The 24,365-nt window shown below is 45.6% G+C and overlaps 1 pseudogene; it reads left to right on the top strand.

The window, feature by feature from the left end:
• The first annotated feature begins 482 nt into the window (after window positions 1-482).
• Window positions 483-8,509, top strand: LOC103220725 (small ribosomal subunit protein uS9-like; annotated as a pseudogene).
• The last annotated feature ends 15,856 nt before the right edge of the window (window positions 8,510-24,365 follow it).

The following is a 24,365-nucleotide window of genomic DNA, read 5'->3' as shown; positions in this document are numbered from 1 at the left end:
GAGCGTGTTGTGTCTGTTGTGTCTGTGGTATGTGTGGTGTGTGGTGTGTGTGGTGTGTGCGGTGTGTATGTGGTTGTGTGTGGTGAATGTGGTGTGTGAGTATGGTGTGTCTGTGGTGTGTGTGTGGTGTGTGTTTGGTGAGTGTGGTGTGTGGGTGGTGAGTGTGTTGTGTATGTTGTGAGTGTGGTGTGTGTGGTGCGAGTGTGTGGTGAGTGTGCTGTGTCTGTGGTGTGTGTGCTGTGAGTGTGGTGTGTGTGTCATAAGTGTGGTGTGTGTGGTGTGAATGTGTGGTGAGTGTGGTGTGTGTGTTGAATGTGGTGTGTGTGTTGTGAGTGTGGTGTGTGTGTGGTGTATATGCGGTTGTGTGTGGTGAGTGTGGTGTGTGTTGTGAGTGTGGTGTGTGCAGTGTGTATGTGGTTGTGTGTGGTGAGTATGGTGTGTGTGTATGGTGTGTGTGGTGTGTATGTGTGGCGTGTGGTGTGTGTGTTGTGATTGTGGTGTGTGGTGAGTGTGGTGTGTGTGAGTGTAGTGTGTGTGTTGTGAGTATGGTGTGTGGTGTGTGTAGTGAGTGTGGCGTGTGTGGCGTGTGTGTAGTGTGTGTGGTGTGTGGTGAGTGCAGTGTGTGGGTGGTGTGTTGTGTATGTTGTGAGTGTGTGTGGTGTGTATGTGTAGTGTGTGGTGTGTGTGTGGTGTGTGTGGTGTGTATGTGGTTGGGTGTGGTGTGTGGTGTGTGTGTGGTGTGTGTTTGGTGAGTGTGGTGTGTGGGTGGTGAGTGTGTTGTGTATGCTGTGAGTGTGGTGTGTGTGGTGCGAGTGTGTGGTGAGTGTGGTGTGTGTGCTGTGAGTGTGGTGTGTGTGAGTATGTGGGGATGGATCCTTGAGAAGGACCAGGACATCTGCCGCTGTGACCTAGCAGAGGACCTCTGCTCAGCATGGCCAGGGAGGGTAATGAAAGGAAAAGTGACAAAGCCTGAGTCCCCTTTGCCGGCCAAGTTCCCGCCCTTCTATGGATGGAAGAGGTTTTCTTGCCTGGCTCAGCACAGACAGGAGAGCGAGGTGGAGAGGAGGACCGAGTTCAGCTTGATACTCGTAAAATCTCTTCCACTGAGTGTCTCTGGGCTCAGGTCCCTGTGGAAGGCCTTCAACATCACATAGCGGAATCCTGAGTGTTCCTAGCTCCTCTCTATGTCTGTAACACACTTCCCTCCCGGGCCACTCTGGTCCCCTCCCCATCACAGACAGGTGGAAGACAGGACACAGGAAACCGGGGAGTCAAATGGCCAAGCCAGGGTTGTGGGGAGGGCAGGGGTGTCTAGTGTCCCGGCTGGAGGCTGCTGTCGGCATGCTGTGGCCTCCTCAGGAACTTCCACATCCCCTGATCATCTTCTGCCCAAGTCTCTGGTGGGGGACTGGCAGCCCGAGTGACATCCCAGGGTCTCTAAGCCATGTCCAATTCACCCGCATTCCAGGGAAGGCATGAGAAGTAGGGCTGCCTGATAAAACACAGGTCACTCAGTTCCATTTAAATTTTAATCAAATAATAAATACTTTTTAAAGGATGAGTATGTTCCCAATATTGCATGGGACATACTTACACTTACAAAATCCTATTGTTTATCTGAAATTCAAATTAAACTGGGAGTGCACTGATTTTATTTGCTGAATCTGACAAACTTCACTTGAAGGGAAACGACAGTTATTGTCATGCATCATTGACAGAGCCCTTTCTATGTTCCAGGTACTGGGCTGAGTCTTTGAACATGTTATTTCCATTTACACCTCCCCACACCACTACCCTGCACCCCAAACTTGGATCCTTTGCTTACCACATTTAAGATTTCTGCCTTGTCTTTTGCACACCGCCTGTACGATTTCTTATTTCTTTTCTTTAAATCAATTTTCTTTTAAATCAATTACCTTTAGAAAAGCTTAAATCCATTAACTTTTTTTTTTTTTAAAGACGGAGTCTCACTCTCTCACCCAGGCTGGAGTGCAGTGGTGCAATGTCGGCTCACTGCAGGCTCTGCCTCCTGGGTTCAAGCAATTCTCGTGGCACGTACCACCACGCCCAGCTAATTTTTGTATTTTTAATATAGACAAGGTTTCACCAGGTTGGCCAGGCTGGTCTCCAACTCCTGACCTCAAGTGATCTGCCTGCCTTGGCCTCCCAAAGTGCTGCGATTATAGGCGTGAGCCACCGTGTACAGCTCAAACCCACTTAACCTTTAAAGGAAGTTTTATATTCATTATCAATTGTCATGAATATCTGCAAAATTCAGTACGATGTTATCATTGCATTGCCTTTTGGATACCCTGTTTGAGACTGAGGCATTCTGAGGAGGAGACTTTCCCCTTATGTCATCAGGCAAATCTGGGGGAAAATAAAAAAGAGATGTATTTCTCACTGTGTTGTTTATCATTGTTTAAAGCTATGGCCACGTACTGCATAAAATAATCTATTCTACCACCCCGAATCTCCAGTGATGAGCATTCTACAATTTAGGGAACTGGGTAGAATTATTATCCATATTTTACAGATGGGAAAATAGCTATGATCACAAAGCTAAGAAGCTAAATCAACGTCATTAGTAGCAAACCCTGAATTTGCCTGGTGCAACCGAAATGAGTATTTCAGGCAAGGAAGAGTAGGTGGGATTCCAGCCTCGAGTCTCCTTCTTTCTGAGGAACTCTCTCATTCTGCTTCCCACTGACACCTCTGCAAGATGCTGGCCCCAGGGTACCCATCCTGCCTCGCTTGGCCTCCTGACACAGACTAGGTCTCTTACTGACACCATGATGAATCCTGAGTGAGATAAGCAAGGAAATAAACAGAGAAGCCAAGAATCACACACATGATTAAGCTCCCCCAGCTCACTTCTAACGCACAGATGTGATCTACAGCTCTCTTGCTCCTCAGACTCCCAGACCATCCCACTCCGCACCGCACCTCATGTGCCTCCCAAACCACTGGCCAGACCCCTCGATTTCTGCTCTCTGGCCTGCCTCCCTGTACAGGGTGTCATCATTCGCCCTGGTCTCCTTCATTCCTCAACCCCTTTGCTGCCCAAGCCAGGAATTTGGTTCTAACCTGTCTCCTCCATACGAATCTCTCATCTTGTCCTCAGGGAGTGCTCAGCCACCTGACCCCCATCACCAAACCCAGGGTTTAATGATCCTCTAATCTTTTAATGACCATAGCATCCATTTACCAAGTTGGGCTCTGCCTTGGTCACAGAGTCAGGCACTTGTCCCCCTGAAGAGAAAGGCAGACCTCGCCTGTGAGAGACAAAGGTGAAGCAGCAGGAAAAATGGGGCTGTAGTTAGGTCTTCTTGGAGCCTTGCTGGGAGGCCATGGACTGTCTGCTGGGTCCACACTCTGTAAGCCAAAGGGAGACCCTACAGCTCCACTGTCTTCACATTCGAGAGCCTTCCCTGGAGTGGAAGTTTTCTGTGCCTGGCACTTAGAGCCAGGGGATCTGCATTTGGCCCCAGGCTTCCTTCTCTGACCTTCAGTCTCTTCTTCCATAAGACGGTTCAAACATTGCTTACCACAGAGGGTTCCTGAGTATCTCATGGGAACAACTGTGTGAAAGGCTGTGTTCCTATATGATAGTGACTACTTGATATTATATGTTAATAAATTGTCTGTATTAAAATTCACAAAATATTTAGTACCAGTCCTAAAAAGAAATGGAAGAAACTTACGAAGAAAACCATAAAACTTAATAATGGACATGAAAGAAGACCCAAATAAAGGGAGATATATATTCTACTACACTGGGAAATTTCAATATTATAAAAATATCTCTTATAAAATTATCTATAAATTTGGTGCAATCCCAACAACCATCTCACTGGAATTCTTCATTAAAATAGACAAGGTGATGATTATATTCACATGGAAGAAAAATGCATAAGATGTTATATAGCTATGATAATTGGGACTGTGTGGTATTGGTGGAGGGATGGAAGCATAAATCAATGGTAAAGGATGGAAAACCCAGAAATAGACCTACACAGATATGCCCAACTGAGTTTCGAAAAAGATGCAAATGCAATCCAATGGATGAAGGATAGCCTTGTAAACAAATGGTCCTGGAACCATTGAACATCCATAGGTAAAAAAGTGAACCTTGACCTAGACTCCAGGCTGTATACAAAAATTAACTCAAAATGAATCACAAACATGAATGTGAAAACTAAAACTACAAAACTTTTAGGAAGAAAATACATGTGAGAAATATTTTTGTGGTTTTGGGCTAGACAGAGTTCTCAGCCTTAACGCCAAAAGTATTATCCGTAAAAGGAACATCGATAAATTGGGCTTCATCAAAACTGAAAACTTTTGCTTTGTGAAAGATCTTGTACAGAGAATGAAAAGACAATCTAAAGATTGGGAGAAGATATTTGCAAAACACAAAGGGCTAGCACCTCGAATACATAAATTTCTCTCAAAACTGAACAATAAAAAACAAAGAATCAAATTCAAAAATGGGCAAAAGACATGAACAGACATTTAGCCAAAAAGGATGTACTTCTGGTTATAAGCACATGAAAAGATGGTCAACATCCTTCGCCATTAGGAAAGTGCCAAGACTACCACATGAGATATTACCACACATCTATCAAAATGGCTAAAATAAAAAATAGTGACAACATCAAATGCTGACCAGGATACGAAGAAATGGATCATTTATATTTTGCAGATGGGAGTGTAAAATGGCATAGCCACTGGAAAATCGTTTGGAAGTTTCTTAAAAAACTAAGTGTGCATCTATCACAAGTCTTAATTGTACTTTTCAACATTTATCCCAGAGAAATGAAAACTTAAGTTCACACAAAAACTTGTACAAAAATATCTGCAAACTGGAAACAACCCAGATATCCTTTAATGAATGGTTAAGCAAATGGACTGCATCCACACCACGGATTACTTCTCAGCAATAAAAGGGAACAAGCTATCGATACACAAAACCACCTGAATGAATCTTCAGGGCATTATGTTGGCTGAAAAAAACGTCAGTCTCTAAAGGTCCCATACAGTTGATTCCTTTTATACAACATTCTTGAAATGGCAAAATCATAGAAATGGAGAGCAGACTAGTGGTTGCCAGAATTAAAGAGGGGGTGGCAGTGGGTGGGGGAGTGGGGAAAGGGAAGTGGGTGTGGCTCTAAAAGGGCAACACAAGGGCTCTTTGTGGTGGGAAAATCATTCTGTATCTTGACTGTATCAATGTCAAGTCCAATGTCAGTGTCCTAGTTGTGATATTCCAAAATGTTACCATTGGGGGAAACGGGGTAAAGGGAACATGGATCTCTCTATATTACTTCTTACAACTCCATGTGAATCTACAATTATCTCAAAATTAAAAGTTTATTTTAAAAAACTACAAAAGAATTAGAAGAAAATATAGGATATTATTTTTATGAATTAGTGATAGGGAAAGCTTGTGCAATAAGGCACTTAATATAAAAGCATTAAGGAAGATATCAATAAATTTAACTACATAAAAGGATACCGCCAACATGACCCAGTGCAGTGGCTCACATCTGTAATCCCAGCACTTTAGGAAGCCAAGCTGGGAGGATTGCTTGACTCCAGCAGTTGGAGACCAGCCTGGTCAATAGAGTGAGACCCTGTCTCTACAAAAAAAAAAAAAAAAAAAAAAAGCCAGGTGTGGTGGTGCGCACATGTGGTTCCAGCTACTTGAGAGGCTGAGGCAGGAGGATCACTTGAGCCCAAGAGTTTGAGGCTATAGTAAGCTATGATTGCACCACTGCACTCCAGCCTGGGTGACAGAGTGAGACCCTGTCTCTTAAAAAGAAAAAAAAAAAGACACCATCAACAAAATTGAAAACTAGCAACCAACTAAAAAAATTGTAATAATTACAATCTACAAATACTATTCAAAATATGTAAAAATCTGCTATAAGTCAATATGAAAAAGTAAACAATGCTCAAGAAAACAGGAAAAGAATATGAAAGGAAAAATCACAAGAGGAGAGATTCAAATGGCCAGAAATCTATGGGAAGCTGCAATATCCCTGATAATAAAGGAAATGTAAATTAAAATAATGAAAGACCATTTTTTATTCTATCAGACAAGCAAAATAGTACGTTTGATATTCTGAATGTAGGGTGGATGAAGATGTGGGCAGTACTCTCATATTCTGCTGATGGGAGTATCGATTAGTGAAGTCACTTTGGAGGGCAATTTGATAGAAGCTACTAAAACTTCAAGTGTACTTCCCTTATGATCCAGCAAATCTACTTAGTGTATCTCTGGAGAAACAGTCATGTATGCACGAGGCAGCAGGCAAAGAATCCTTGCTGCAGCTTTCCTTGTCGTAGTAAAGAACTGGAAATGACCTAGCTGTCATCACTGGGGAATGGGTGAATAAACTCTGGTGCATCCATTCTGCGGAATACTGAACATATGGCACATAGGAAAGAGACAAAGCAAGTTGCTAAATAATACACAGAGAATGATAGACACCATTAATATAAGCACACACACAATTTCTGGAGGTAATTTTCATTTTATATGCATAACCACAAACCTCAAATGGTCACGCAACACAACCTGGTAATTCTAAAATGTTTCTCTACTAAGTTTCTTTTCTCTGTCTGAAATGATTATTTTGTACATTCTTGCACTTCCCATCTCCCATATCCTCTCCCCACGTCACATCCAGCTGATGACCTTTCTTAGCACTTCAACCAAAAAAATCCCTCAGCCAGGGACAACTGTGCCTCCCACAACGAAATCTCCAATCCTTCTCGAATATGTGCCAACATCAATTTTCCTTCACCCTGCCAACCTCCCAACCTCCCTCCAGCTCCTTTCAAAGGACAATCCCTTCATCTGCTATCCCCTTGCTGAGGACTTTGCTCCTGCAATTATCCTCTCTCTCCTGCATCATTAGATTCCCCCTCCCTATTCCGTCATTCTTGTCAGTACACAAACATGCTCCAGTATTTCCCATATTCAAAAACAAATCTCCTTTCACACGTACCTTTCTCACCATGTCTTTGCTCGTTGGGGCAGACAGACAACTGTCCACCAAAAATCCATGGCCTCTTTGCACAGTGTAGTGCTGCTGCTGGCAGTGGCTGCCCAGCCAGGAACCACACTTCCCAGCTCCTTTAGCATACTCATGGGAACATGAGACTGAGGTCTGGATGACAGAATGTGGGCAGAAGTGGTGTATGCAACTTCCAGGCATGGCCCATAAAATTCTACACGATCTTCCACATTCTCTTTCCTCTTCTGCCAGGTTGATGTTGACACCCAGGGAAACTAAGGGTGCCATGTGTTGAAGATGTCTAGGCCATAAGGTAAGTGCTTGGATCCCTGAATGACTATATGGAGCAGAGCTCTATCCTCACTTCTCCCACTCCTATCACTGACTGGAATTTAAAAGAGGAAGAAATAAACTTCTATTTAGTTAAACTGTCTAGATTTTGGTGGTTTATTTGTTATAACATTTGTCCTTATCTTAACTAATACACTCTTTATTTATAACAAAACTTCTCAAAAGGGTTGTCTCTATTCCCTGGAGCCAGATCAACCAGTTTTGTCTGGGTTCAAATTCCAGTTTTATCATTTCCTAATGTGTGTGATCTTGGGCAAATTACTTAAAGATCTATTCCTTATCTGTAAAATAGGATAATAATTGTCCCTACCTCAAAGAGCTGTTGCACAGATTAATATATGTAAAGCACTTAGATCAGTGTCTGGCACATGGTAAGTTTTATATAAATTCAGCTATTATTATCATGTTAAGCCACTCACACCATTCCAGCTCCCTTCTGTCTCCACCACTCTACTGAAACTGCTCTTGTCAAGATGGTCTCTGTGCTGCAAAATGCAAATGTTACATTTCTCTTGCCTCACTTAATTCAACTCTCAGCAGCAACTGACACAGGTGTCTGCTGCCTCATTTTAAAAAGCATCATGGAAGAGAGATTGCAAACAGACACAAATGTATTTCCTTTTTGAAATAATTTTCTTCCTTTTTCTGGTTGCAGCACTGTGCAGTGAGGATCTCTAATATATGCCTGTAGCCATGCTGTCCAAGGGCCTGCTGCAATATGCACAGGTCTTTGGATGCAAGAAAAGGGCTACAGCTGTGACTCACAGCAAACACAGCAATGGCCTCATCAAGGTGAATGGGTGGCCTCTGGAGATGATCGAGCTGCGCATGCTGCAATACAAGATGCTGGAACCACTTCTGCTCTGGGCAAAGAGCGATTTGCTGGTGTGAACATCTGTGTCCATATGAAGGGTGGCAGTCATGTGACCCAGATTTGTGCTGTCCATCAGTCCATCTCCAAAGCCCTGGTGGCCTATTACCAGAAATATACGGATGAGGCTTCCAAGAAGGAGATCAGAGACTTCCTCATCCAGAACGACCAGACCTTGCTGGTAGCTGGCCTCCTTCCCTGTGAGTCCAAAAAGTTTGGAAGCTCTGGTGCCTGTGCTTGCTACTAGAAATCCTACCAATAGGCCAGGTGCAGTGGCTCATGCCTGTAATACCAGCACTTTGGGAGGCTGAGGTGGGAGGATCACCTGAGGTCAGGAGTTCGAGACCAGCCTGGCCAACATGGTGAAACTCTGTCTCTACAATAGTACAAAAATTAGCTGAGCATGATGGTGGGTTCCTGTAATCCCAGCTACTCAGGAGGCTGAGGCTGAAGAATCACTTGAACCTGGGAGTCGGAGGTTGCAGTGAGCCAAGATCGTGTTATTGGCACTCCAGCCTGGGTGAGACAGTGAGACTCCATTTCAAGAAAGGAAGGAAAGGAAAGGAGAGGAGAGGAGAGGAAAGGGGGAGAGAGAGAGAGAGAGAGAAAGGAAAGAAAGAGAAAGAAAGAAAGAAAGAAAGAAAGAAAGAAAGAAAGAAAGAAAGAAAGAAAGAAAGAAAGAAAGAAAGAAAGAAAGAAAGAAAGAAAGAGAGAAATCCTAGCAATAAGCTCATCACAAGGATCAGGATTCACTTGTATAATAAACAATGTTAGAGGAATTTTTAAGTTTCAAAAAAAAAGAAAAAAAGGAATTTTCTTCTAGGATGTTATGATTTTTCACTCTCTTCAGCCTCTTCCCCCCACCTCTCTGGCCATCCCTTCTCAAGGTCCTCTGCTGTCTCCTCCTGCTTTTCTCAATGTCTAAATGTTGGTGTGTCCCAGGCTATATTGAATGTCCTTCTGTAGCCGTATTTCCTTCCTGGATGATCATAAAATATCATGAGGACTCCCACTGTTCTATATCACATCCCACCTCTCTCTGAGACTCCAAACTCATATATCTCAACTCTCTGACATCTCACCCAGACATCATAAACATAACAGATCCAAAACAGAACCCTCCGTTACAGGGCTGCCCTTTCCTACCCCGCCCATGTCTTTTCTGAACTGGGCAAAGGTACCACCCCACTCAACTGCGCCAGTCAAAAACCCAAGAATCATTATTGGTCTCTTTATTTCCTTTACGCTTTCATCACAACCATCACAAGACTCCAAAGTTCAGTTTGAAGCCATTCACTTCTCCCTTCACTCTTGCTGCCCTAATTCGAGCCGTCCCCACCCTACTTTGAATATCTTCAACATTCTCCAAACTCGTCTCTACGTGGAAATCCTAGGAATATTCTAAAAATACAAGTCATTCACATTCACTCTCTTGCTAAAAATCCTCTAATCTTTTTTTTTTTTTTTTTTTTTTTCAGAGATGGGGTCTCTTTCTGTTGCTCAGGCTGGAGTGCAACAGTGTGATCATGGCTCACTGCAGCCTCAACCTCCCAGGCTTCTCACTGTGTTTTCCAGGCTGGAGTGTAGTGGTGCAATCATAGCTCACTGCAGCCTCAAACTTCTGGGCTGAAGTGATCCTCCTGTCTCAGCCTTCTGAGTAGCTGGGACTATAGGTGTGCACCACCATGCCTGGCTAATTTTTAAAAATTCTCTTTTTGTAGAGATGGAGTCTGGCTATGTTGCCCAGCCTGATCACAAACTCCCAGCCTCTAGCAATCCTCCCACCTTGGCCTCCCAAAGTGTTGGGATTATAAGCATGAACCACTGCATCTGGCTCTAACGTCTTCTAATTGCTCTTAAAATAAAACCCAAATGCCTTCTGTATTCATTCATTCTTGCATTGCTATGAAGAAATGCCTGAGACTGTGTAATTTACAAATAGGTTTAATTGTCTCACAGATCCACAGGCTGTACTGGAAGTATAGTGGCTTCTGCTTCTGGGGAGGCCGCTGGAAATTTACAATCATGGCAAAAGATGAATGGGGAGCCAGCACTTCTCATGGTCAGAGCAGAAGGAAGAGAGAGAGGGGAAGGTGCCACACACTTTGAAACAATCAGATCTCATGAGAACTCATTCACTATCTGTTCATTATTGTGACATAGTACCAAGGGGGGAATCTGTCCCCATGATCCAATCACTTTCCACCAGGCCCCACTCCAACACTGGGAATTACAATTGAACATGAAATTTGTGTGGAATACAGATCCAAACCATATCACCTTCCCTGGTCTCTAGCACTCCGATCTCACTCTCATTCTCCTTTTGTGACCACTGCTGGTCACGCCTTCCAGGATTCTTTCTGCCCTCATACAGGACAAGTTTGTTCCTGCCCCGCTGTTACCTCTGTCTGAATGCTCTTCCTCCAGGTCTTCAGCTAGATGGATGGCTTTAGATCTCAGTTCAAATGTCTCCTCCCCAGCATGGCCTTCTCTCCCCTCCCCCACAGATCATTGTATCGTATCATCCTGTTTATTTCCTCAGCAATGCTTTTCACAATCTAGATTTTCTTATTTACTGTTGCATGCATCCTCCCCTCCCTAGCTAGAATGTAAATTCCATCAGGGTAAGGACCTTGTCTGTGTTGCTACCTCTGTGTCCCCAGGGCCTATGGCAATGCCTGGCTTATAGTAGACATTCAATAAGTATTTGTTGAATGAAGGAAATTCATGCAGATGTATGGGGAAAGATCTGGATGAATAAATACCAAACTGATAAGGCTTTATCTCATGGGATTATGCTGGGATTTGGGAATGGAGCTTAAAGTTGACTTTAGCTTAACTGTATGGCTTGAAAAAATTTTTAATTTAGTGAGGGGTCTATATTCATGTATTGCTTGTGACATTAAAAATAAAGCAAATACTTGTAAGTATTTTGTAAACTGGGAAGTATTATACACAAGAGCAAGGAAATTGCATCAAAGGACACTATCAGGAGAGTGAAAACACGACCCACAGAATGAAAGAAGACATTTGCAAATCATGTATCTGATAGAAATTAATATTCAGAACATACAAAGGACTCCTATAACTCAACAACAACAACAACAACAAAAACACCTTGCTGGGCATAGTGGCTCACACCTGGAATCCCAGCACTTTGGAAGGCCAAGGCAGGTGGATTGCTTGAGGCCAGGAATTCGAGATCAGCCTGGCCAACATGGCGAAGCCCCGTCTCTACTAAAAATACAAAAATTAGCCGGGCGTGGTGACACACACCTGCAATCTCAGCTACTCGGGATGCTGAGGCACGAGAAACGCTTGAACCCAGGAGGCAGAGGTTGCAGTGAGCCAAAATTGTGCCACTGCACTCCAGCCTGGGCAACAGAGTGAGACTGTCTCAAAACCGAAAACAAACACCTTAATTCAAAAATGGTCAAAGGGCTTGACTAGACATTACAGATGGCGATAAGCACGTGAAAAGATGCTCAGCATCATGTCATTAAAGAAATGCAAATCAAAACCACAATGAGCTATCACTTCACTTCATTAGAATGGCTATTATTTTAAAATAAAGGGAAGTAACTAGTGTTGGTGAGCATGTCTAGAAATGAGAACCCTCATGCATTGTTGGTGGGAATTTAAAACGGTGCTGCCACTGTGGAAAATAACTTGAGAATTCCTCAAGAATTGACACATAGGATTGCCATATGATCCAGCAATTCAGCTCCTAGTTACACATCCAAAAGAAGTGAAAGCTGTGATTCAAACAGGTGCCTGTACATCAATGTTCACTGCAGCATTATTCATAATAGCTAAAATGTTCATCACCGATGAACAGATAAACAAAATGTGATGTGTATATATATATATATACACACACACATATATATGTATGAATATATATAATAGAATACTATTCAGCCTTAGAAAGAAATAAAATTCTTTCTTATATAGAATAAAATAAAATTCTTTCTTAAAACACAAGCTACAGTGTGGATGACCTTTTAAATAAGATGCTGAATGAAATAAGCTGAACATAAGAGGACAAAGATATGATTTCACTTATATGAGTTTCCTGGAATAGTCAAATTCATAGAGACAGAAAGTAGAATAAGGTTACCAGGGCCTGGGAGGAGTTATTGTTTAATGGGCATAGGGTTTCAGTTTGATATGATGAAAATGTTCTGGAAATGGATAGGATGATGGTTGCACAACTTGTAAATGTACTTAATGACGCTGAATTGCACACTTAAAAATAATTAAAATGATATATTTTATGTAATGTATATTTTACCCCTGACCCGCCCCCCCAACCCCCTACCCAACACACACACACACACAGAGTAAGGGGATTTATTGTTAGAATTTCTCCCTGCTATGCATCAGGACCCACCCAGCTTACTGGGGCAGATGACAAAAAAAAAAAAAAAAATTACCTTGTTTCAAAGACATCCCCTCCCCCAGCTAGCACCAAAATAGAGGTGAAAATGACATCTGGCTCTAGGAGTGCGTGGGAGTTGGACGACTGGCTGTCTCGGTTCTCAGCAGGCGTCAGCCACCAGCCCCTGCACCCTGCATTCTGCATCCTTTGGACTCCTGTGGGCTCTGCCCATTTTCAGGAATTCTGGAATATTTGGGGCCTCAGAGGACTCAGGCTACCTCCTATGCCCATCAGCCTGCCCATGCCCAAGATAGTCCATGTGTGGCCACAGATGACAAAAATTTTGCCAGCAAATAGGAAGTGGCAGGGTGGTCTGTGGGGAATTCATTTGTCAGTTGGCAGCTGGTCCCAGCCCTGTCTCTGGCCCCCACATGTCCAGGTTTTAAGTTTGCCCATGCAGTTGAGGAGCATTGGGATCTGCCAGGCAGTCCCTGCAAACCAAGCCACAAAAACGAAACAGCCTTTGGCTCCCAAGAAAATTTTACACATCCCTCCAGAGTTTCATTGCCCACATCTTCTGCCTGTCACCGTATGCTTTAGGAAATGTATGAGCAGTAAATCAAATTAACCTCAAAGAGTGTCCCTTCACTTACCGAGCATGTGTATTCCATCAGAAATGGCTACAAGGCAAGGGACTTTTAAGTGAATCTCATTTCCCCACTGATTTTCATTTTAAAATCAGGAATGTGTTCTTTTGGAGAAAAAACAATTGACCATCTAGACATGACTTCAAAAAAATCTTACTTAAGGATATAGAAGATCTTAACATGTTATACACACAGAAAAGGGTAAATATTGGATGAAACATTTGTATATTTCATGCAAATCTCAGTAACATTTGCATATTAACAATGCTGCACTCTCAAACAGAAGATGAATCATGAGATGCCATATTTAAGTAAGTCCCACTCATATGACAAAAAGAATGGAAGAGAGACTGCAGCACAGTGGTAAGAACCCAGGCACAAAGCCACTATCCCCTCTTTATCCCCACTGTAAGCTCCAGTGGCCCTAAAGCACCAGGAATGTGGCTAAACTACCTACTGACTTTAAATGCCTTCCTCATCTGTGGATTCCTGACCTATTTTTTTTTCTCAGTTCCTCTAAGTACTTTATTATGAAAATAGTTCAGAAGAAATTGACCTCTCTAAGACTTACTTGGCCATTTATTCATTCAACCCACACTTATTGCACACCATGATAAGGCCATTCTTGAGAGCATCGAGGTGAGCAAACAGGAGTAGTCCTTGCCCTCATGGAGCTTATAGTCTTGGGCCAGGCATCAGACAAATAATCACACATACATACATGTATGTACATTTAAAATAAAGAGATAAGTAGGTAAGTAGTAGGAGCGTTTCACAAGGAAGATGTGGCCCACAAAAGGCTGAACTGAGGAAGCAAGGTATGAACTGAAGTCTGAAATATTCATTCATTCATTCATCCTCTTGACAGATGTTTATTGAGTGTTAACTGTGTTCCAGCTGTGGGGTTACTTTGTTGAACCAGTCAGACAAAGTCCCTGTCCCCATAAAGCCTCTTTCTAATGAAAGTTACTGAGTGGTACTGGGAAGGGACACTGTGGGAAGGACAATTAGAGGGAGAACAGTAGCCAAGGGTCTGAGACAGGAAGGAACATGGTGGTCCCGAGGGACAGCCAGGTGCTATTTGGCTGGAGCCCAGAGAGAAAGGGAAAGGCAACTACAAATGAAGGTGGGTAAACAGGGACCCAGACCCAGAGCCTTGTGACTTAGGGTGTCGATAATGCAATCACTAGACTGCGTCTGTATTAATAGTTCTGTTCCCAAACATAATGCTTTGGTTTTATGCCCATTGGTGAATGGTGGCTTGCTGGGCTTGACAAAGCACTGATTGCTCTCAGACATAATCTGATGGACTGAGTTTTGCTTTCCCATGCGCATGTGTAACAGATGGCAGCAGCCTGGGCAAGCCAGCCACCACAAGATGGACTCATAGGACACCCGAATTCCTCAACATTTTTTTTTCTATGATGTTCCTTTGAGGAGATCTTTTACTTGGTTTGCTACTTCCTAACCCTGTGACCATGTGCAAGTTACATAACCACTCTGAGCCTCAGATTCTTTGGTATAATACAGGGGATAATAATACCTCCACTTTGGGGTGGTTGTGATGACTCATTGAATGAAATGCAAAAATCTATGTGAAATTGCCCAGCACACTACCCAGAAGTCAGTAGACATGCCTCACAAATGCTATTTCCTTTCACTGACCTCTTCTTTAATTTGAAGTTTTGTTAAGTGAATTTCTGTTAAGCAAGGGATCTCTGTTCTCAAATTACAGTAACTGCTACTTTCCGGGGCAAGAGGTTATATTAGCAAGACTTCCTCTTGTAACAGTTAGGGAATGGACAGCCAGGGGAGATGGGGGACAGGGTCCTTTGAGCTGTTGGGGTGAGACTCCATCCTGAAACAAAGAAGCAACAATGAGAAAACCCAGGCCTTTGTCTTCCTTCTTTTGTGGGGACCAAAATCATATGCGTCTATGTGTGTGAGAGGCCATCACGTGACCACACCAGCACTTTAAAGTCGGTGCCTCTGAACACTGGTCTCAAAACAAAATAATTGCATACAGACATTCCTTTTGATCACATTCTAATACCGATTTACAACTCTGCTTCCTTGTAACCCCAAAGAAAGCCCTAATCATGGAGCACATACCAAAGCTTCGAATTTTGAGTGTGTAGGAGTGGGTGCCTGTAAGTATGTATTTGTATAGGGGGCAGTGAGTGGCGGTTTACTAATGTCTAGTTCCCCTGCCCCAAATTAAGCTCTCGCTGTGGCTAGTGGGATATTTTCATCTGAATGGCTCAGTTGAGCACTGGAGGCAGAAGACAATTTTTTTTTGTGGTTTGCTCCAGCCCAGGCAGTTTTTCCATTCTGTTCTTTTATTATGATCATGATTACTTCATTACCTACCCTGATGGGGTTTCTTTGGGTCCCAGTCTGTTTTTAATAAGAAGCAGACTAAAAACAAAGTTTTGGTTGTGTTTGAAATCTTCAGCTTTTTTTCTGAAATAATAGGTTAAAGAATTTTATTTGTCTTCTGAGGTTCTGAGGTTGGCTCAGAAATTCTCTGACCCAAGCCTTTGGGGAACAGGGAAATGGCACTTAGAATACAACAATCAAATGCACTCTGCCCCAATCTGCTGTACCTGAAACTCCAAGGTGAAGCTCAGAAACCAATGTTTTTAGCAGTAATATCAGTTGATTCCTACAAATAAGAATAAAAGTTTAAGGTTTGAGAACAGACTGTAGAAAGAAAAATCCATCAATCAATATATTTCTTTTTAATTACAATATAATTCAAATGCCATCAAATTCACCACTTAAGTGCACAGTCAGTGGTTTTTAGTATAGTCACAAGGTTGTGCAACCACCATTACTATCCAATTCCAGAACATTTCTATCCTCCCCAAAAGAAAACCTGTGTCTATTAACAGTTAGTCCTGGCCAGGAGCCGTGGCTCATGCCTGTAATCCCAACACTTTGGGAGGCTGAGGTGGGTGGATCACTTGAGGTCAGGAGTTCGAGACCAGCCTGACCAACATGGTGAAACCCTGTCTCTACTAAAAATACAAAAAAAATTAGCCAGGCATGGTGGCGCACACCTGTAATCCCAGCTATTCAGGGGACTGAGGCAGGAGAATTGCTTGAACCTGGGAGGTGGAGGTTGCAGTGATCCAAGATCACACCACTGCACTCCAGCCGGTGCGACAGAGTAAGACTCTGTCTCAAAAAAGAAAACAAAACAAAACCAGTTAGTCTTAATTTCCCCCTTCGTCTAGCCCTTGGCAACCACTAATCTACTTTTTGTCTCTATGGATTTGACTATTCTGTACTTTGCATATAAATAATAGCATACAATTTACGGTCTTTTGTTCCTGGCTTCTTTCACTTAGAATAATATTTTTACGGTTATTCATATTGCAGCATGTATCTGTACTTCATCTCCTTTTCATGGCTGAATAATATTTCATTGTAAGGACATACCACTTTCGTTTATCCATTCATCAGTTGATTATCAATCAATACTGAGTACCATTTGTATGCAAGACAGTCTGCAGGGCTGCCCAGGGGATGGACAAGAGTCAGAAAGGACAGTTCTCCAATAGTACAGGAAATCAAGAAAAGGGGATGTAGAACACGGCACCTGGCACAAAGCAGAATGAGTGAGTGAATGAATGAATGAAAGCCCACACGCAGGAAAAGAAACTTAACTTGTAGAGGCAGCATGTGCTGGTGCCCAGTGTGGGGTGGACGGCACTGCCCAAGTTCAGGACCAGCGGTGACAGTCACTCACTCAGGTGTGGGAGGCTTTACTGTAAGTTGGGTCTGGGCCCTGGGGTCTCCAGAGATGAATCAGACATGACCATGCCATGGAGCTCATAGACCATGAAGGAGGCAAAATATGGCGTGGATCGTTGATGACATACAATAATGGGGGAGGGAGAGGGGCAGTAGTGGGTAGACAGGAAGACCCCTTCTGGCTCAGAGGTCAGGAAAGATGTAGGAGGAGGCAGCATTGGAGCTGGGCTTAGCAGCTTGGGTAGGACTTAAAGAATGAATGAAAGACTACACACACAGGAAAAGAAGAAGTTAAATGGCAGACAGACAACGGGAACAAGTTACCAAAAACCAGGGGCAGAAATGAGTGAGATGGGCTCAGGGACAGAGTTCCAGGACACCTGTTTTACTGAAGTCAGTTGTTCTCCATCCTGGCTGCACATTAGAGTCACCTGGGTGCTTAAAAAATACCAAAGGCTGGGTCCTGCCCCTAGAGATTCTACTTTATTGAACCTGTTTTGGGGGTGAGTCTAAGTAGTGAAATTTATTAAAAGCTCCCCAGGCGATTCTAATGAGCAACCAGAGTTCAAAACCACTGACTCAGAGGATTCAAGAGAGACAGTTGGCCATTAGCCTGGAGCGTGAGGTTGGGAGTGGACTGTACGCAGGCAGACCACATCATTTATTCTCCAAACTGGCATACATTTTTACATGAAGTAGGGTGCTATGAATCATTATGCCAAGATAGCAGGTATAAACTAGATCGTCCCAGACAAAGTGGGGTGTATGTCCACCCTAACCATGGAAGAACTTGAATGCAGGCTATGGGATTTGGACTTCACCTCATCACAGATGGGAGCTACTGAAGGTTCGGAGCAGACCACTGACACCTAATAAAATGTGAGGCAGGAAGGCAGAGGAATGTGGGGAGGGTTGGGCTAGGGAAATGAGGAGACAGAAAAAGTGTGTGCATGAGAAGTACTCCCCCAAGCGCACTCCAAATAAACTTTCAATTTAAATAAAAATCGTGTGCTTGCTGGGCAGTGACTGCTTCAAGACAAGTCATTGCCTTCTCCTCCTCCTACGTGAAAATTGACATGGGGTGTTTGGGCTTCCCCTAGCACCCTGGACACCTCTCTGGGAGATCCCCTGAGGGCTATTCGCATGGACAGTTTCCTCTGCTCATTTGCGAACTGTGAAAACTCCAGGCAGCCTCTCTGGAGAGGCCCAAGGGAAGGACTCCTCCATGTCCTCTGGTGCCCTTGCCCTTGGACTTGGCTGCCCCAGCTCTACAATGTCCACGCCACTCCCCCGCACTTCTGCCTCTTGGAGAGACCCTGTGTCCTGTTGCTCCTCCTCTAGCTTCCGGATCACTGGGAGGTGCTGCAGTTGTGGCTTTTTCCCTCCATTTGTCAGGCTCACAGAGCTTGTCAGGTGAGATATACACTTGTCCCACCCAGCCCGAGGCCAGAAAACTGGGTGTGTTTGGCTGTGAGCCCAGTGAGAGTGGGCCATCTCCGAGCATGGGTGCTCCTCTTCCTAGAGCCTGGCACCCGCAGACAGTGTTGGCCAGGCCTGCCCACTGTGTTGACTGGCATTTGGACTGGCACCTTAATATCCGCTGACCCCCCAGTGCAGAAAGCACGGCCTCAGGACTGGAGCAGGGGAAGGGAAGATGCAGACCATCCGTCCTCCCACCCCCCACACCACGCTGTGCTCCCTATCAGAATCCAGCAAAGCACAGAGGAGTGCCCTAATGCCAAACACAGGTCCACAGCTGGGGTGGGATGGTGGGAAAGGAGAGAAGCTGGAGAGGAGAATGAACACCTCCAACACTCAACGGCCCCTTCCTTTTCCTTTTCTTTCCATCTGGGAAAATATATTTAATTCTCTCAAATGATCTCACAACATCAACATATAAGCACAGACCAAACTACCCACCCCTTGCATTCCCGGTGTTGGTGGTCCAGGAGGGAACTGACTTCAGAGACTGTTCCAGCCCAGCTCCTGCCATGCCCCTGAGTTGACAGGGAGAGGTCTCCCTAACGCAGGCAGCAGAGGACAAAATGTGGCAATCTCTGGCCTGAACCCAGTAAACAGTGCTCAATCCTGCCACCCCTAGGCTGCATGGCCTCAGGGCTGGGGACTGGGGACAGGGAGTCTCAGTTCCCCCTAGCAAGAGAGGAATGCCCGCTGCAAGGAGGAAATGCTTTGTGATAAATCTTCAGTGCTAGAGGCTTGGCTCTTCCAAGAAGTGAGTAATCTCAATGTTGTCATCTGGCGAATGGGTGTATGGAAAGTTTCCTGGTTCAGAACTTTTCTTTCTTTTTGATAAAAGTTGCCATCAGCTCCTTCTTTATCCAGCTGGTTAAGAACAGACCTTCTTTGTTCAGGAAACTGTTCTTTGAGTGGTTGTCCCTCTTGTCTATTCACACATTAGGCTAGTGGGGCAAGGGGGAACTGGTTCCTGGATGACCTGAGGAGTGCAGGCCCCTCTGGTCCCTGCATGGAAGAGCAGGGAGATAACTTGCTTGGAGCCAAGGAACATCTGGGAAGAAAGGGATGAAGACAAAGACCTTTTCCATGTTAAAGTTGGAATTTTCCTGATGAGGTTTGAGATGAAGTGCCCCAGCAACAGAATCCCCACAGCCGCCAAGGGAATGGCACCAGGAAGAAAGAGGGGTCAGAACTGGTGACCAGGCTCAATCCCAGGGCCTCCATATTCCTGGGGCATGGAGTGTGGCTGAGGACAGAAGCCCTCCTGGGCTCAGCTCTGCCGGGGCTGTGTGCTATTTGGGAGCCTGGCTAACCTTGAAAGTGTGAGCTTGGAAGTGTGTCCAAGGTTGGCACACCTCTGTGGACCACATAAGGGTCAGGACCAGTGAGGCAGGATCTCATCAGACTTTGCAAGACCATTTTCTTTAGAGACACATGGTGCTGTGCAAGGAACAATGGAAATCAGGACCACCTGGTTCTCCAGTTCCTCTCTGATTGCCATTTGCAATCAGAATTACCTGTAGGACCGAGTTTGCCCCCAATTTCCTTGGGGGAGTGTGTGAGGAATAAGGAGTAAGAAGGGGTAAAAGGAGTGACTTCCTGTTAATATGGGCCTATGGGAGCTCAAGCAGTTATTGACTAAATAAGAGGTATTACATTTGCACCCCAAACTGGGGAAATGTGTTTGCTTAGGAAAAAGCCCAGAAAATTATACAATGAAAAGTTATTAGTCATCACCTCCAGCTGGTAGGATATCAAGGGATGCCCTCCTTTTTCCTTTCTGTATATTTGTATTTTCTGTTTTCTCCTCACAGTGATTATGGAGTGATTTGAGTTATTAAAAACACTTTACAGTAGCTCAAAAAACTTATTATGTAGAGGCCCCAAGAAAAGACACATTATGTCTGCTGTCATTTATTTCAAGAGGTGGAGAAGAGTATATTATGTTTGGGAAAGATTTTTCTTAATCCAAGTAGTTAAAACAGAAAAGTTAGGTGCCTACTGATGTGTGTTCAATTGTCTGGAAAAAAAATCAATTACATGGCAGTTTAACCTGCAGTGATGGGAGAGACCAAGCCACACACATGGACTCATTCAAGGAGCTGGGAAGACAAGATTCAGGTGGGGCAAGTTGTGAACAGGATTTTCAAGTCTCTATGGGGTTGCCCTAGGGTAGAGGGAGCTGGGGGGCTTATCATGTGCAGAAGTTACAAGTGACCATAAAAAGCAAGCATTTCCGGCAGCCTGGCAGGCATGTCCCTGAATGGAATGTCTTAGGAGAAGATGTAATGAAATGACCTCAAACTTCTATCAACAAAGATGTTTTGTCTGCTGGTTATTATGTCATCATCAGTGTGATGGGAAAGTCTGTGAGGATGAGGAATAAGGAGAGAAATGGGGGGACAACTGAGTCAGCCAAGAGACCCGTAAGAGAGAAGATGGCCTATTTGGAAGGGTGGGTGTCCAGTTGGTGTAGACATGAAGAGACAGGGAGTGGGTGAGGAATAAGGAGTAAGAAGGGGTAAAGAGGAGTGACTTCCTGTTAATATGGGCCTATGGGAGCTCAAGCAATTATTGACTAAATAATTAGTCAATAGGGAGGTCTGGCTGGTGTAGAAATGGGAAGGCAGGGGGAGGGTCCCCTCAGAAACAGGAGCTTCAGGAAAGGGAGTGTGACATTCAAGCACTAGCCCCTCTAATGCATACGTATGTGTGAATTAGTGCCACCTCACCCTAGGGGATGTGATGAGTGGAAAGTGAGCTGGATTTCATTCCTGCACTTGCTTCCTTGGCCATCTGCCCTTGTTCAGTAGACAATCCATACGCATGTACCTGGGGCCCCAGGGCAGCCACAGCACAGTAATAAATGTGTTGTCAGTCTATAAATCACCTCAGCCAGCAGCTGGGGTACAGGAGCAGGATGAGACCTCGGTGAGGAGGCCAGCACCGTGCATGGCATGGTAACAGTGCCCAGGGAAGCAGACTGAGGTCCAGGGCAGAGTTCTATGGCCAATGGTGGGTTGGAATGCAAAGCAGGGAAACTGAGGCAGATTTCCTTTTGTATGGGCAGATGCAAATGGAGGGGGTGGGTGACTTTGAGGCTCTCCATGTTCCCAGAGCACATCTCGGGCCACAAGGCTCATTCCAAGCCCTTCTGGAATAAGCTGCCTGCAGAAATGCTGCCTGTTCTGGCCAGGAGGGGTCCATAACATGGGTAAGCAGAGCAGGCTGTGCAGCCTCAGCCAGCCCACTGCAGGCCAGGACCAGCAGGGCCGACCAGCTACAAGATCTGCTTACTGCTTTGGCTGTCCTTTACGGCAGAAGTGCTCAAATTTGATCGTGCATCAGAATCATCTGGAGGGCTTGAGGGATCCCAACACAAAGCGTGTGATTTGGTAGGTCTCAGGTGGGGCCTGAGGATTTGCATTTTGTATTTCTCCCAAGGTCTCAGGTGATGCTTTAGAAACCGTGTTCCAGGGATGCCTTATTTCTGAAACCCAAGGCTTCCATGAGAACCATGACCGCTTGTTCCCCCTGAATTTTCTTGTCAGTCCCAGGGCCTCAGGGGGTTCCCATTATCAGTGCCCCTCCAGGCTTCTCTGAGGTTGCAGCTCCATCTCATTTTCCTGGCAGGAATTGACACCTGTTTCTTCCCTTCTACTCTGGACTTTAAAGCAATGGATTTCTTAGAGAAAGAGTTAGTCATGCCCCGATTTGGGTAAAGGGAGGGTCCGAGGGCCATCCCAGACCTCCTGTTTTCTCCAGTGTCTCAGCACCCACGGGGCAGCCCTGGAACCCAGGGAATCTCGAGATTGATTTCCAGGACCCTGCTGGGCAGGTGTGAGGGTTATAAGAGCTTAGTTACTGGCAGAGCAGCGATGATTTGCCCTAAGATCCTAACTGAGCCCTAAATCCTTGCATTAAAGTTCTAAATGAATCACAGCCTCGGAATTAGAACAGACTCCGGTGGGGCACCTCTCAGGTCTCAGTTTCCCCAGCTGTAAGTGAGGCTGCTCCAGATGTTCCCTGAGACAGCTTTTGGCTCTAGCATTCTTGATTCCGAGGAGGACGGTGGGTCAGAGGAAAGAGAGGGCTCATCAGGGTTTGCTGGGAAAGGGGTGGAGGCGAAGGTGATGTCAGCTGTGGTGAGCTGGGCCTAGAAAAGCAGTGTGAGTCACCGGGCATGATGAGGGGCAGGATGGAGAGCCAGGGAAAGGCTTTAGTGGGGAGTCATGTGGTCAAACCATCGACTAGGAGGCTGAGGCTGGCAGTCAGCTAGGGTTTGGAGCCCGAGAGGTTGCCCAATATGCCATTCAGCCTCTGACCCACGGGGCAGGGGCCGGTGCATCATCCCGTGGCTCTGGCCTGGATCTGTTCAGGCTCTGGGCTCTGGAGAGCCACAGGCCCTTGTTGGGAGTGGCCACGCTGGAGGGATGGCTCCCAGGGCCCTGACCTAGCACCATGTGGGCATGGGACTTAGGCCTCTGTGTAACCCAGCCCTGCGGCAAATTCCCTACCTGCAAGCAACCTGCCCAGCCTGCCCCCTCAGGCTGACTTTGGTCCTGGGGCTGCCTTGTCATGTCCCTGTACCTGTGCTTGTCTCTCAGCCCCTCAAAGACAGGGACTGGGACTTGCCTGCTCTTGTAGCCCCCTGCACAGCCCAGCTCAGCACCGTGCTGGCCTCCTTATGGGGACTGAGGGAACTATCCACCTCAATCCAAAAGCTGCTTTGGAAAGAGACAGGGGTGGAACTGAGGTCTGACCAGCCCTTCCCACCCCTATGTCTGCTTCTCACTTCTCTGTCCTCTCTGCCTTTTGCCAAGACCCTTGGTGTCTTGTGCTGGTGGTCACCACGCTGAGATGGGCGGCCCAGACCGAGATTCATGATACAGGGGAGATGCACCAATGCCAGCAACCCTTTGCTGACCTCTCTTCCTGGAGGGCACCGGGCTCCGGGCTCCGGGCTGACACACCTCAGTTATGGTCTGGCTCGGCCACAACTAGCTGTGTGTGCATGAAGTCCCTCTTCTTCTCCAGGGCTGGCTTCCTCATCTGTAAATTAGGAGCAATTATTCTTGAGCTACCGGGTCACCTGACACAGAGAAGAGGCTCCACTGATGTTTCTATTATCGTTGTCATTAAAAAACATGGCAGTCAGAGAGGTTGGCACCTGGGTGCCTGCCATCCCTGGCGTCCTGAGAGCAGGCTCAGCTGGGCCCAGAGCCCTGGAGAGATACAGGTGGGTGGGTGGGTGTGCAGCCATCTTTGGGGGAACAGAGTGGGATACGGGGAGGGGGCCAGAGTCCAGGGGGACTCCCAGCGTAGCCTGGGCTGTGGTTGGGGGAAGGCCATGCCCCCTCCGCAGGGGCTCTGATCAGGTGGGGGCGGGCTTGGAGGTTATTTGAGGGCACAGGAAATATCTGGAATCTATGGGAATGGGAACTCAGGTCAGAGGTCACCTCAAATTAAAATGGAAAAAGCCCTCTGTGTAAAGGGAATCAAAGGAGGTGAAGACATTTGCTCTTCCGGAGTCTCCTGAACCCAGATGTTAGCGGTTAAAATTCCTGTGGGGCTAAACGGTGGACAAGGGGAGCCGTCTTGGGGCCCAGCAGGGCAGGAGCCCAGGGAACAGTGTGCATTCTCATGTACCCTCCAGGACATTGCCCCAGGGGTTATGAGCAGAGTGGGGCCTGTCCCTGCAAAGCCGGGTGCTGCAGGGGGACGGGCACCCTGGGGTCTAGGGCCTCTCTCAGCCCTTCACTCTGGGCTGGCTGCCCCCTGGAATGAAACAGGATCTGGCATCCCCACTCTAGTCTGAGCCAGGACAGCTCATTAGCTGGAGGACTGTGCTCCTT

The sequence above is a fragment of the Chlorocebus sabaeus genome, chromosome 14 (genome assembly GCF_047675955.1).
Source record: "Chlorocebus sabaeus isolate Y175 chromosome 14, mChlSab1.0.hap1, whole genome shotgun sequence".
Classification (NCBI taxonomy): Eukaryota; Metazoa; Chordata; class Mammalia; order Primates; family Cercopithecidae; genus Chlorocebus; species Chlorocebus sabaeus.
This window is presented reverse-complemented; position numbering and strand designations above follow the sequence as displayed.